Here is a 12853-nt window from a genome sequence, read left to right on the forward strand (position 1 = left end):
AGACAAAATCCGACAAACTGTCCTGGTTGACTTCAGGTGACCAGGTCTCGAAGAGCTCTGCTGCAGTGGAAAATGGGCTTGCTTTGGATCTGAGCCAACAAACGGTCCTCTTGAGCAATTGCCTTGCACGGTCTGCCTGACCTGGGCTTGTCAAAAATGTCTCCAGTCTCTTTTTTTATCCTCTGTACTTGACGCTGAGATTTTTGTGACAACATTGAAAGTGTCTGCCACATCAGCAGTGGATCTGGTCTTCAGCTTCTTGATAATCCACAATTTAGTCTCAGGGTTAATCTTAAGCATGTTTGCCGAGGTCTAGTTGCAGTTGATGTGAAGGTCTGGTGTACTGGGGTTGTTTTTATACACACTTGAGACCTAATGACCACAAAGTGGTATGGTTTGGTGCTGTACAGTTCGGTACGCTTTTATGGCCATTTCCACTGTCAAAAGGTACCAAAAAGCTAATCGTATCACACCACTTTGTGGGTACTCTTTCCAAAGGGTACCTAACAGGACAAAAGAGTACCAGCTGAACGGTATCGGTTTACAGAGATATGTCACTCGCTTATGCACAAGCAGAAGAATGAAAACAAAGGAAGCGTAATTTTTTTTAATTTACAGCTGAGACATTACACCGTATTAATATATACATATAATAACGAGCCATGGTCGACCCGAGCTCAAACAAACCTTGTCATCATCTTGATGAACAGCCACAAAGCCAAGAGCAAAATCTGCACTGTGTCCTGTTGTTGTTTACGAGGCTGTCTACAAGCGCGAGTGGTTTCACTTTCTCCAGCTCACGTGCGCGTCTATATTTGAAATAACAAACTTTTTGAGCTGATGATAAGGAGAAGGAATAACTGCAGCTCTCCAAACTGTTACGCCTGAGATGCTACAGAGAGTGGGGTACGATCAGGTTGATGTCACTCGGGTGTCTGGAGGGGGTCATATTGAACATCTATGAACTTGTTTTCTTTTGAAAACTTTAAGTACTCTTTACATTGATTAATTACCCAAGGTTCCATCATGTTTCTTTGATTAAATACAGATTTTCAAAGTTGTGGAATTATTTTTGAATCACCCTGTATAATACTTTCACCTATTGTAGCTTAAGCTGTTCCTAAGGAAAGCATCTAGTCTGTGCTGTGAGGTCGAAGTTCTACTTTCAAGTATTTTAATGCCAAAACCCTGAAAACTGACTTAAGAGGAACAATATGGTGCATAAGCAGAGTAGCCGGTGATTCTAGACTGATGATTTATTGGAGCCCTTCTACCACTTAGAGTGCGCATTAACAGTCTGTCGTTATTTATGACGTACATAATTGTCCTGTATATCCTATATGCATTGAAATCCATGGCTAATAGCGCGCACATTTGTTTTCTGATACGAAGTTAGCTGTGCAGCTCTGGTTTATATTCTCAGGAGCAGTAGTGCTGCTTTTTCCTGCGTGCCAATTAACTGTGTGTATTGCTCATTCCATCTGTCAGGATACAGCTCGCGTAGCTATAAGGGCCTGGAGGAAGGAAGTCTGCTCTGCCAATGGACCGAAACCTGCAATCCAGTTGTGCACGGCTGGACAGAAGCATTGAACCTGCTGACCTGTGGCTGGATCACCTCTGAAGGAGAGTCTGCTACACATATGATGAAGTATTCTCGCAAACTTTCAGCTCACTTCACGCTATGCACCTTTTGTTTGTGGATAAAAGTCTGGCTATTCGTGATTTGTCTACCCAGATCAACTTAGCGACTTTGTCTCTATATTTAGCGACTTTTCAGACCGCACTAGCGACAATTTGCCGCTATTATTTATCCTACGATTTGTGACTATAGCCAAAGAGAAATACTGTATTCAAACAATAAATTTAATTAAATTAACATGCATATTGAGTATATAAATACCACTCTATTGAACCATAGACTATTAAACAAACAAAAACAACTGGACGTGATGACGTCAGTAATATGCAAATTGAGGTATAACCTCATCTAACAACATTTAGCGACTTTTCGTGTAGAGCAGGGGTCACCAATCTCGGTCCTGGAGGGCCGGTGTCCCTGCAGGGTTTAGCTCCAACTTGCCTCAACACACCTGCCTGGATATTTCAAGTATACCTAGTAAGACCTTGATTAGCTTGTTCAGGTGTGTTTGATTAGGGTTGGAGCTAAAATCTGCAGGACACTGGCTCTCCAGGAACAAGTTTGGTGACCCCTGGTGTAGAGCTTAGTGCCTTTCCATTGAAAATAGTTGGCAACACTGATTCCTTGTAATAAATTCATTGTCATACATACAATTTTCAGAAGAACTGAAAACTCACCCACTTACTGAGTACGTAATGAGCCTGGGTTGAAACGGATACGTACCCAGGTCTACATTTCTGGGGACAGCGTAACTGGAGGTACGTCTGCTTGCAGTTTTTGTTTTCGTAAATCCACCTGAGGCTGCTGTGTACACTTTTTGATGATCTCAAATTTCTCTCACGTGTCTTCTTCTCGCATAAATCCACCGGAGGGCGCAAAATACACTTCAGCCGACCAGGCCAGCTTACTTTAAACTGACCGACTGACCCACCACCCCTTCCCTAAACCCAACCGATACTGTTTTCAAAAGCAATGTAGAAAAAGAAAAGCTTCCACGGCCGCGTGATTTCACCATGTTGTTTATTTATTAATTTATTTGCTTTACCTGGTTTCTGGAACCGTTCTTCATCAGACTCGAACCCTGTTGTCGCAGTCAATTAAGCTCCATGTCCCTAGTCCATCGGCATATGCGCGATATGGCATCATACCACTGCGTAGCGTTCATTTTATAGACGAAATGCAATCATGCGTACCGCTGGCTGCATATTTTACACTCCAGAAATGTAGACAGGGGTACGTATTCACAATGTGCCTGTGTTGGTACTTCTACATGGACATCAATACTCTGATTTTAATTTGATTAAGGCAACGATTTAGAGTCTACCTGGTAAACATCGATTAATATATATATATATATATATATATATATATATATATATATATATATATATATATATATATATATATATATATATATATATATATATATATATATTGATATATATTGATATATATATATATATATATATATATATATATATATATATATATATATATATATATTGATATATATATATATATATATATATTGATATATATATATATATTGATATATATATATATATATATATATATTGATTTATTTTATCTTTGTCATGATGACAGTAAATAATATTTGACTAGATATTCTTCAAGACACTTCTATACAGCTTAAAGTGACATTTAAAGGCTTAACTAGGTTAATTAGGTTAACTAGGCAGGTTAGGGGAATTAGGCAAGGTATTGTATAATGATGGTTTGTTCTGTAGACTATCGGAAAAAAATTTGCTTAGGGGTTAATAATTTTGACCTTAAAATGGTTCTTAAAAAATTAAAAACGGCTTTTATTCTAGCCGAAATAAAACAAATAAGACTTTCTCCAGAAGAAAAAATATTATCAGACATACTGTGAAAATTTCCTGAATCTGTTCAACATCGTTTGGGAAATATTTAAAAAAGAAAAATTCTGACTTCAACTATTTTAATATATATACCTGCCTGTATGGCCTCTGACTCTTCAAAGAGTGCAGTAATGTGCAATCAAATTTAGTAAATGACAGTAGAATAAAGACTTCACTAAGAATTCCCACTCATATAAATCCTGTTTTATATGATAGAGAGAAAACAGGAATACTGTCAGTCCTGGTTTTGATTTCGATGGGTACCACAGGCCTGTAAAAGTTCAGTATTTGAACAGAGCATGGGCTGTAAAATACAAGACGTCCCGCTCTGTCCAAGACAGACAACTCTACAGCTTATTAAATCATCATGTACGCAGCTCCCGATCTTCCCCTCCGTCATTTTTTAAATAGACATTTATGATCCAGAAACATTCTTGGTTTTCTTCAGAAGCCTTTGAACGTGGCTGTCTGTCTCCAGCTCTGTCTGTGTTCGTTTCTCACCAAAATTAAAGGGAAAGTTCACACACAAGTTTAAATCCAATCTTCATTTGCTCACCACCAAGTGGTTGTAGAGTTTCTTTATTCTCTTAAACACTAACAGAAGAAAGAAACTCAAATGGGTTTGGACAATCCAGTATCATTATGGATACGTACCCCTGCATACATTTCTGGATGGCACAAAATACGTCCCAGGAGGTACCTTATTTTCATGAATCCACCAGAGGCCGCTGTGTACGCTTTTTCAGATCTCAAATTTCCTTCATGAGTGCCATTCGCACCTGTTGTTCTTGTGTAAATCCACTGTCGACTGACAGACTAATCCCCCACTGACCCCTTTCCCTAAACCCAACCAACAGTGTGTTCAAAAGCAATCCAGAAAAAGAAAAGCCCTCGCGGCCGGCTGATTTTTACCACGTTTTCAGATCTTACCACAATCTCACCCTGTTATTTACTTGTTTGTTTTGTTTTTTGTGTTTGTCTTACCTGCTTTTTGCAACCGTCTTTTGCCGGAATCGAACCCCGTTGTCGCGGTCAACTCCTCTCTGTGTCACAAGTCCATTGTGGCATTTTGGCTTTCTCTGCTACATTACAGCATTACAGTACATTGCCTCTGGCCACGCCCCTTTGCTGTGCGGAGTGTGTGCGTGGGGTGAATGCGCGTAACCTAAAGCGTTTGTGATCTCACTGACCCGGATGTATTTTTCTGTAGTCCCCAAACTTCGTTCGCTGTAGGCTTTGCTAAGCTAATGCTGTAAAAGCCAATGTCTCCTTTTGCATTGAACTTTGAGCGCATTACATTCAGAGATGTTGATTTGTGTGTTCACATATCTACATTACACATCAACTAAGGTTGTTGCTAGATCAGATATGGATGCGGCCGGAAGTTAACGAGAATTATTTATAATATTTATAAAATTTCCCATATAATTGTATTTTATAAGCGTCTACCCTAAACCTAGCTATCGCAGTACTGTAAAAACAGGAGTTGTACAGAGTATCATTTATGCTAGCTATTAAATTACCCAAAAATTTTTATTTTTTAATGCCTACCCCCACCCTAACCCTAAACCCAACCATCACAGTACTGTTAAAATATTAACTATTGTTATACAGTGTCATAAAGAATGCTGCTATATGATTCGCATATCGCACTTCCTGACGGCCGTGTATCCTGTCTAGACTTTATCGTGAACTTAATTTTAAAATATGATATCATAGTAAACCACCCCTTTAATACTCTGCAAACCTGGCTGTATACATTTTCCTGCTGTTTTCATCTGCTATTAAATAGTAATATAAACTATTTCTGAACAAAGCATAGTTTCCATCGCATGCGTTTAGAGAACACATGAAATAATCTGGCAGAGTGACTACTGCAACAGACCAAGATTGTTGTGTAGTGTCAGTATTTGTGTAATAAAACCACATTTGAGATGGTGTGATCTGGATAGTCCAGTGATTAAACAGCAATATCTGACTGTGTGTGTGTCCCTGCTGAAAAATCCAGCTTAAACCAGCCTAGACTGATTGGCTGGTTTTAGCTGGTCGACCAGCCTGGTTTTAGAGGGGTTTTGGCTGGTCCGGCTGGAAAATGACCAGCTAAATCCAGCTAAAACCAGCATGACCAGTCTGGTTTAAGCTAGACATAGCTGGTTTTGGCTGGGCTCCCAGCCTGGCTTGGCTGGTCAAGCTGGTTTTAGCTGGTCATCACCCAGCCTGACCAGCTAAGACCAGGCTGGAAATGGCCAAAACCCCTCTAAAGCCAGGCTGGTCGACCAGCTAAAACCAGCCAACCAGCCTAGGCTGGTTTAAGCTGGATTTTTCAGCAGGGGTGTGTGTGTGTATCATTCATTAATTCATTTTCTTTTTGGCTCAGGGTTGCCACAGCGGAATGAACCACCAACTTATCCAGCATATGCAGTGTTGGGGAGTAACTAGTAACATGTAACGGCGTTACGTAATTTAATTACAAAATAAATGTAACAATAATTTGTTACAGTTACTGAGAAAAAATGTGTAATTGAATTACAGTTACTTATGGAAATGTTAAAGATTACAAACGGGGTTACATCTAAATATGTTGAATAATATTAATCTGTTGCTTTGCCTGTTTTTGATATACACAATGTATAAGGCCATTTATTAAAGCGGTGCTATTCTGATGCTTTTGATTGGTTTTCTGGTTTGATTGCGACGCACCAACGTCTAGTTACGTTAAACGTCTGCCGATAAAAGCATTAGGCTACTACAATCAGTCTGAGAGCTGCAAGTAGTGACGCTACAAGTACCTAAGTGATGCTACTAGCTTAACTACATTTCTCAGTAGCATGGCTGAGAAACTATATGATGGTGAGAATGACGATTTCTTCTTCTTCCTGTTTTTTGGTGGTTGACAAACTTTTTGGTGCGTTACTGCCACCTCTCGCTCTGGTGGGTGACATTGCCAACCAATTAAGCTAACACGAGAAATTCGATTTGATGGAAAGATGACTGAGGGAGAGGAGGTCTACATACAGTTAAAGTCAGAATTGTTGTCTCCCCTTTGAATTTTTTTTTTTCTTTTTTAAATATTTCCCAAATTATTTTTAACAGAGCAAGGAAATTTTCACAGTATGTCTGATAATATTTTTTCTTCTGGAAAAAGTCTTATTTGTTTTATTTCGGCTAGAATAAAAGCAGTTTTTAATAGTTAACCTAATGTACCTAGTTAAGCCTTTAAATGTCACTTTAAGCTGTATAGAAGTGTCTTAAAGAATATCTAGTCTTATATTATTTAATGTCATCATGACAAAGAGAAAATAAATCAGTTATTAGAGATGAGTTATTAAAACTATTATGTTTAGAAATGTGTTGAAAAAATCTTCTCCCGTTAAACAGAAATTGGGGGAAAAATAAACAGGGGGGCTAATAATTCAGAGTAAACTCTATATATATGTGTATATGTATATGTGTGTGTGCGTGTGTGTGTGTGTGTGTGTGTGTGTGTGTGTGTATATATATGTGTGTATATATATGTATATATATGTGTGTATATATATATATATATATATATATATATATATATATATATATATATGTATATATATATGTATATATGTATATATATATGTATATATATATATATATATATATATATATATATATATATATATATGTATATATGTATATATATATGTATATGTGTATGTATATGTGTGTGTGTGTGTATGTGTATGTATATATGTATATGCATATGTATATGTTTACTGTAGTAAAGGCTGAAGTATACTATGGTAATTACTATTAGTTCATGATGGTTACTAATGATACCACATTATGTAAAGTAATTCATTAATGAAGAGTTGTAAATATAGAGTATAATTCTTATTCCTAAATATTTCCCTTTACTATAAATGACTATAGTATTTTAAATGTGTGACACCTAGTTTTATTGGATTTTTTGCTGTTATATTCTTTAATTGTTTTCTGTTTAGTACAGCAGATTATTTACAGTAAATAACTGAACATGTGTGTGTTTGGACTGTGGAGGAAACCGGAGCACCCGGAGGAAACCCACGCCAACACGAGGAGAACATGCAAACTCCACACAGAAACGCCTACTGGCTCAGCCGGGACTTGAACCAGCAAATTTCTTGGTGTGAGGCATCAGCATTACCAACTGCGTCACTGTGTCGCCAGTTTCTATGATATAAAAGCATTATGTCCCTCATAAGTTGTTCATGCACCTTTAAGATTTTATATGATCCTTGTTCCACTTTTATGCGATATCCAATAAAATATTTGTGGATGGAAACGTCGAGTTTTGATGAGGCAGAGGCGGGTGTGTTTGTGTGTCAGTGACCCGGGCTGTGCATTGGGGTGTGGGCACACTTGAGGACAGCTGCTCCCTGTTTGGCCTGTGATTTATGCAGCTTGTTGCAGATCAGCGCAACTGTACTGCTGGAGAAGAAACTGGCCCGGACTGCTCGCTTCAGTGCTATAAATCAATACGCACCGGCTTGGCAGAGTCTCCAGCGTTCCACTTTAACTCCTGGAGCACTGCGGCCAAACTCTGGCCCATTCAGATATCCCCATACTAACAGACGGGCCTGCTTTCTGTCATGCACTCGTGTCTTGGAAGCAAAAGTTGACAACGGTACAATGCACAATTCATCAATGTGTAATCTAGAAGGGCAGAACAAAAATACAGAATTTATGAATTTTTAGGGTGGATCAGTGGTTAGCACTGTTGCCTCACAGCTAGTTCGAGCCCCGGCTGGGTCAACTGGGATCTATCGACGCATTTCCACTGAGTGGTACAATACGGTAGGGTACGGGTCAGTACAGGTCACCTTTATCAGGCTTGCGTTTCCACTACCAAAAGGGTACCAATGGGCGTGGAGTACGACTAAAGATTCAGTCAACATCATTCTCGCTCAAGGAAATGTCAAAGTAAAGCTGAACGGGTCGTTTACATATCATACGAGAAGCTCTTCTCACAAAACAGATGCTTGATACACATAAATACTTATGTATAAATGTTCATCACTAACTTTTTTATGAACAGGATTTGATTATAACTGCAGATCAGTAAAATAGCCTACTGTAACGTTATATAAACGTTATATAAACGTTATATAAAATAAATAAATAAATAAATGCAACATATATGAACACATAGACCATTACAGTCTCTGATATGTTACCTATTACAGAAAAACTACACACAGCAGACATTTAGTCCTTATTTGGGTTCAAAACAACACAAAATATAGCCTACAGTCAGTGCAAACCTCTCATCTGTGTCTGTACTCTTCAGCAGCACATGTATGCTCTGTTAGAGAGTCCTTCCATCATTTCGAGTTAATAATAGTCCAAAAGGTGATGAACAAACTACCATATTAAACTATTAACATGTTTCAGGTGGCTGAAAGAATCATTTGCTCCTTTGTTTTTTCGAGCTTCGCTTTCACATTTGTGTGTTTCTGATAGGATCGGATGTCATAAGCACTTGAATAATCACGCGCACGTTATTATTATGAGCTCAAGAAGTCCATTATTTCAAATATTCAGTTTGGAATTTATTGTTTTACATTTATATAGGCGTTAGTATGCATACATACATACATTTTTGGAAATATTTTTATTTATATACATGTGTATTAATCGCAAAATTGTCGCCAATTTTCTGCGAATTATCACCACAAAAAAAAAAAAACGTGAAAATTAGGGGGTCTGGTTTTGTATATATTAATATGGTGTAATGTCTCTGCTGTGTAATTAAAAATGGCGCTTCCTTTGTTTTCATTCTCCTGCTTGTGCACGAGCGAGTGACGTATCTCCAGGGCTTAATTTGTGCCGGAACACTCCGGATCCGGCACCTCTTATATCTGATCCAGCACCTCATTTTACCAATACCCCTCCTCACCCATCCGATGTTCACTTTTTACTTAGTTCCGCGACTCCCCAACCCTCTTCACTTTCGCCCACAACAACCACCCCCCCGCCCCGGCTTTTAACTTGCGTCCGCAACACCCCTCCGCTATCTAACGCCTTGCTATTACCCCCCCCCCCCCCCCCCCCTCTCCACTTTCATGTGTGACACCTCAACATCTTCGAGTACCATGCCGGATCTGTTACCCCGATCTGTTCCGGGACTTCGCGATTCACAAATTAAGCACTGCGTATCTCTCTAAACCAATAGGATTTAGCTGCGCATCTAGCTCCACCTTTTGGTACCATTTTCTTGTGCTAGGTACCCTTTCAAAAAGGTACCCAAAAAGTGATACGGTACGGTTCGCTTTTTGGTATCTTTTGACAGTGGAAACGGTCATAAAAGCGGACCGTACCATACTGTACCACTCAGTGGAAACGGGCCACTTCATTGCACTTCCTCTCTTCAAACTACAGACCTAATTTCTTGTAGGTAATTAGCATTTTTAATACAACTGTGAACAAACCTGGTGTTCCCGGTGCAGTTTAATAAAATAAAGCTCTTTGACTATTTCTTTTTGTTTTATTTAATATTCAATTTGAGCAGATCTCGATGCCATGTGTTTTGTATGTGTGTGTGTGTGAACACAAGCAACATAAGTCTCCGCATAGGCTGTAAGTGTGTGTCCGCGGATGATCATGCCAGCTCAGCGCTGGGTGGAGGACTCTGGCCCTCTGCCTGGCCAACTGTGTGCTGCAGAGCCCATGTCATCACGCGGGTGTCAGGTTCTCTCGCATTCCCAGAGTGCTTAACAGGACATAAAGTCAAATGAAATGAAACACGTGTGAGCTTGAGGAGGCAGAACGGCATAGTCAAGCCCAGTCATCTCTTGTTTGTTTATTTGTAAATCGCACGGCTTACACTGTGTTCATGGAGCATTGAAACGCTTAAGACGAGGCTCCGGTTGCAGAACATTGACAGTGCAGACACTTAAGAAAACAAATACAGCATATAAACACAGTGTAGCTGTTAAGCTTCATGTAATGTCTAGTTTGTGAATTTTTATATCTGTGGTTAATAAAATACCAATGGGCACAATCCGCCCGATCATATTCAGCTATTGAAAAGCAATTCATCTTACGGCTTTAGAGGACTTGGAATGCATCACAACTTTCTTTAATTCGTTCATTTTCCTTTGGCTTAGTACCTCATTATCAGGTGTTGCCACAGCAGAATGAACCACCAACTATTCCGGCATATATTTTACTCAGCGATACTCTTTCAGCTGCAACCCAGTACTGGAAAACACTCATACACTCTCACATCCACACTCATACACTGACCAATTTAGCTTGCACAATTCCCCTATAGCGCATGTGTTTGGACTGTGGGGGAAACTGGAGCACCCGGAGAAAACCCACACCAACATGGAGAGAACATGCAAACTCCACACAGAAATGCCAACTGACCCAGCCGGGGCTCGAACCAGATGTGTTGAAATAAATTAGCATATTTTAAAGGCATAATGAAGCACAGTGGAATCTAATCCAGTGCTTTTTGTCGGGTGTGAAACCCACTTCATATCGTGTATCATGTCAGTCAGGCAGTGGAAATCATTCATTTTTAACTTATCAGATCTTAAACGCAGTGAGGTTATAATGGCATGACAGTTCACCAGAAGAGCCTGAGCGGTCTTATTCAAAATTAAAAGTCCCCATGCACATATATCCCATTAATCTTGAATGGCTCAGGAATTCCGAGGATTGATATCTGGTGTGGACGGCTCACTGTGGATAAACATGCAGCTCATATCTCAGTGTCAGTCAGGGTGTTCTGGTGCTGAGAGAGACTGCCCAGACCGCCTGCGTTTCAGAGGAGATTACAGAGCACATATTACCCAGAGGTCAAAGGGTAAACATGGCTGATGACCTCATTTCCTGTGGCTCCTTCATTAGCTTGTTCGTGGATCACACTGTACTCCTGATGAAACTCCAGAAGGTAACACCGTTCCTGAAATCTCTGTGAATGGCAGGATTAAACGCATTGAGGACGTGGACGTGTGAATAAGCTCCTGGTTTTGTGCTATTATTAGTGTTGTTTAATTATTAATGATTATCATCATCATCCATGTTGTCTGGGGATTTTCTTTTTACACTCCTTTAATTCTATTATTAATTCTGTCTTTTTATCATATTATTATGTGAAATATAATTGCAAGACAATGTACTTAAGTTCACAGTGTAGTAAAGTATTTTTGCTATCGAGGTGGGATACGGTTAATGTTTAGTGGTGTTGGTTTGTTTAAGGGTGAGTTAGTAATTGTGTGTGTGTGTGTTGTGTGTTTGTGTGTGTGTGTGTGTGTGTGTGTATAAATATATAAATATATATGTATATGTATATGTATATGTATATATATATATATATATATATATATATATATATATATATATATATATATATATATATGTATATATATATATATATATATATATATATATGTATATATATATATATATATATATATATATATATATATATATATATATATATATATATATATATATATATATATATATATATATATATCCCATCGGGACCCGGGGATAACCCGATGTGCCCACCGGGCATGAACCAACCCATGCCGCTCCCATGCTGTACCCGGCCGTGCACCATCCCCCAGAATGGAGGACACCTGGCGGGACGCAAGAAACGCAGTATGTGTGTGTGTGTGTATATATATATATACACACACACATACATACCACTTTATTGGGTACACCTTACTAGTACCAGGTTGGACCCCCTTTTGGCTTTAGAACTGTCTTAATCCTTCGTGGCATAGATTCAACAAGGTACTGGAAATACCCCAACAAGGTACTGAAGATTTTGCTCTTTATTGACATGATAGCATCACACAGTTGCTGCAGATTTGTCGGCTGCACATTCATGATGCGAATCTCCCGCTCCACCACATCCCAAAGGTGCTCTATTGGATTGAGACTGGTGACTGTGGAGGCCATTTGAGTACAGTGAACTCATTGTCATGTTCAAGAAAACAGTCTGAGATGATTCAGGCTTTATGACATGGTGTGTTATCCTGCTGGAAGTAGCCATCAGAAGATGGGTACACTGTGCTCATAAAGGGATGGACATGCAACAATACTCAGGTAGGCTGTGGCGTTGACACGATGCTTAATTGGTATTAATGGGCCCAAAGTGTGCCAAGAAAATATCCCCCACACCATTACACCACCACCAGCAGCCTGAACCGTTGATACAAGACAGGATGGATCCATGCTTTCATGTTTTTGAGGCCAAATTCTGACCCGACCATCCGAATGTAGCAGCAGAAATGGAGACTCATCAGACCAGGCAACGTTTCTCCAATCTTCTATTGTCCAGTTTTGGATGAGCCTGTGT

The sequence above is a fragment of the Danio aesculapii genome, chromosome 13 (assembly GCF_903798145.1).
Source record: "Danio aesculapii chromosome 13, fDanAes4.1, whole genome shotgun sequence".
Lineage (NCBI taxonomy): Eukaryota > Metazoa > Chordata > Actinopteri > Cypriniformes > Danionidae > Danio > Danio aesculapii.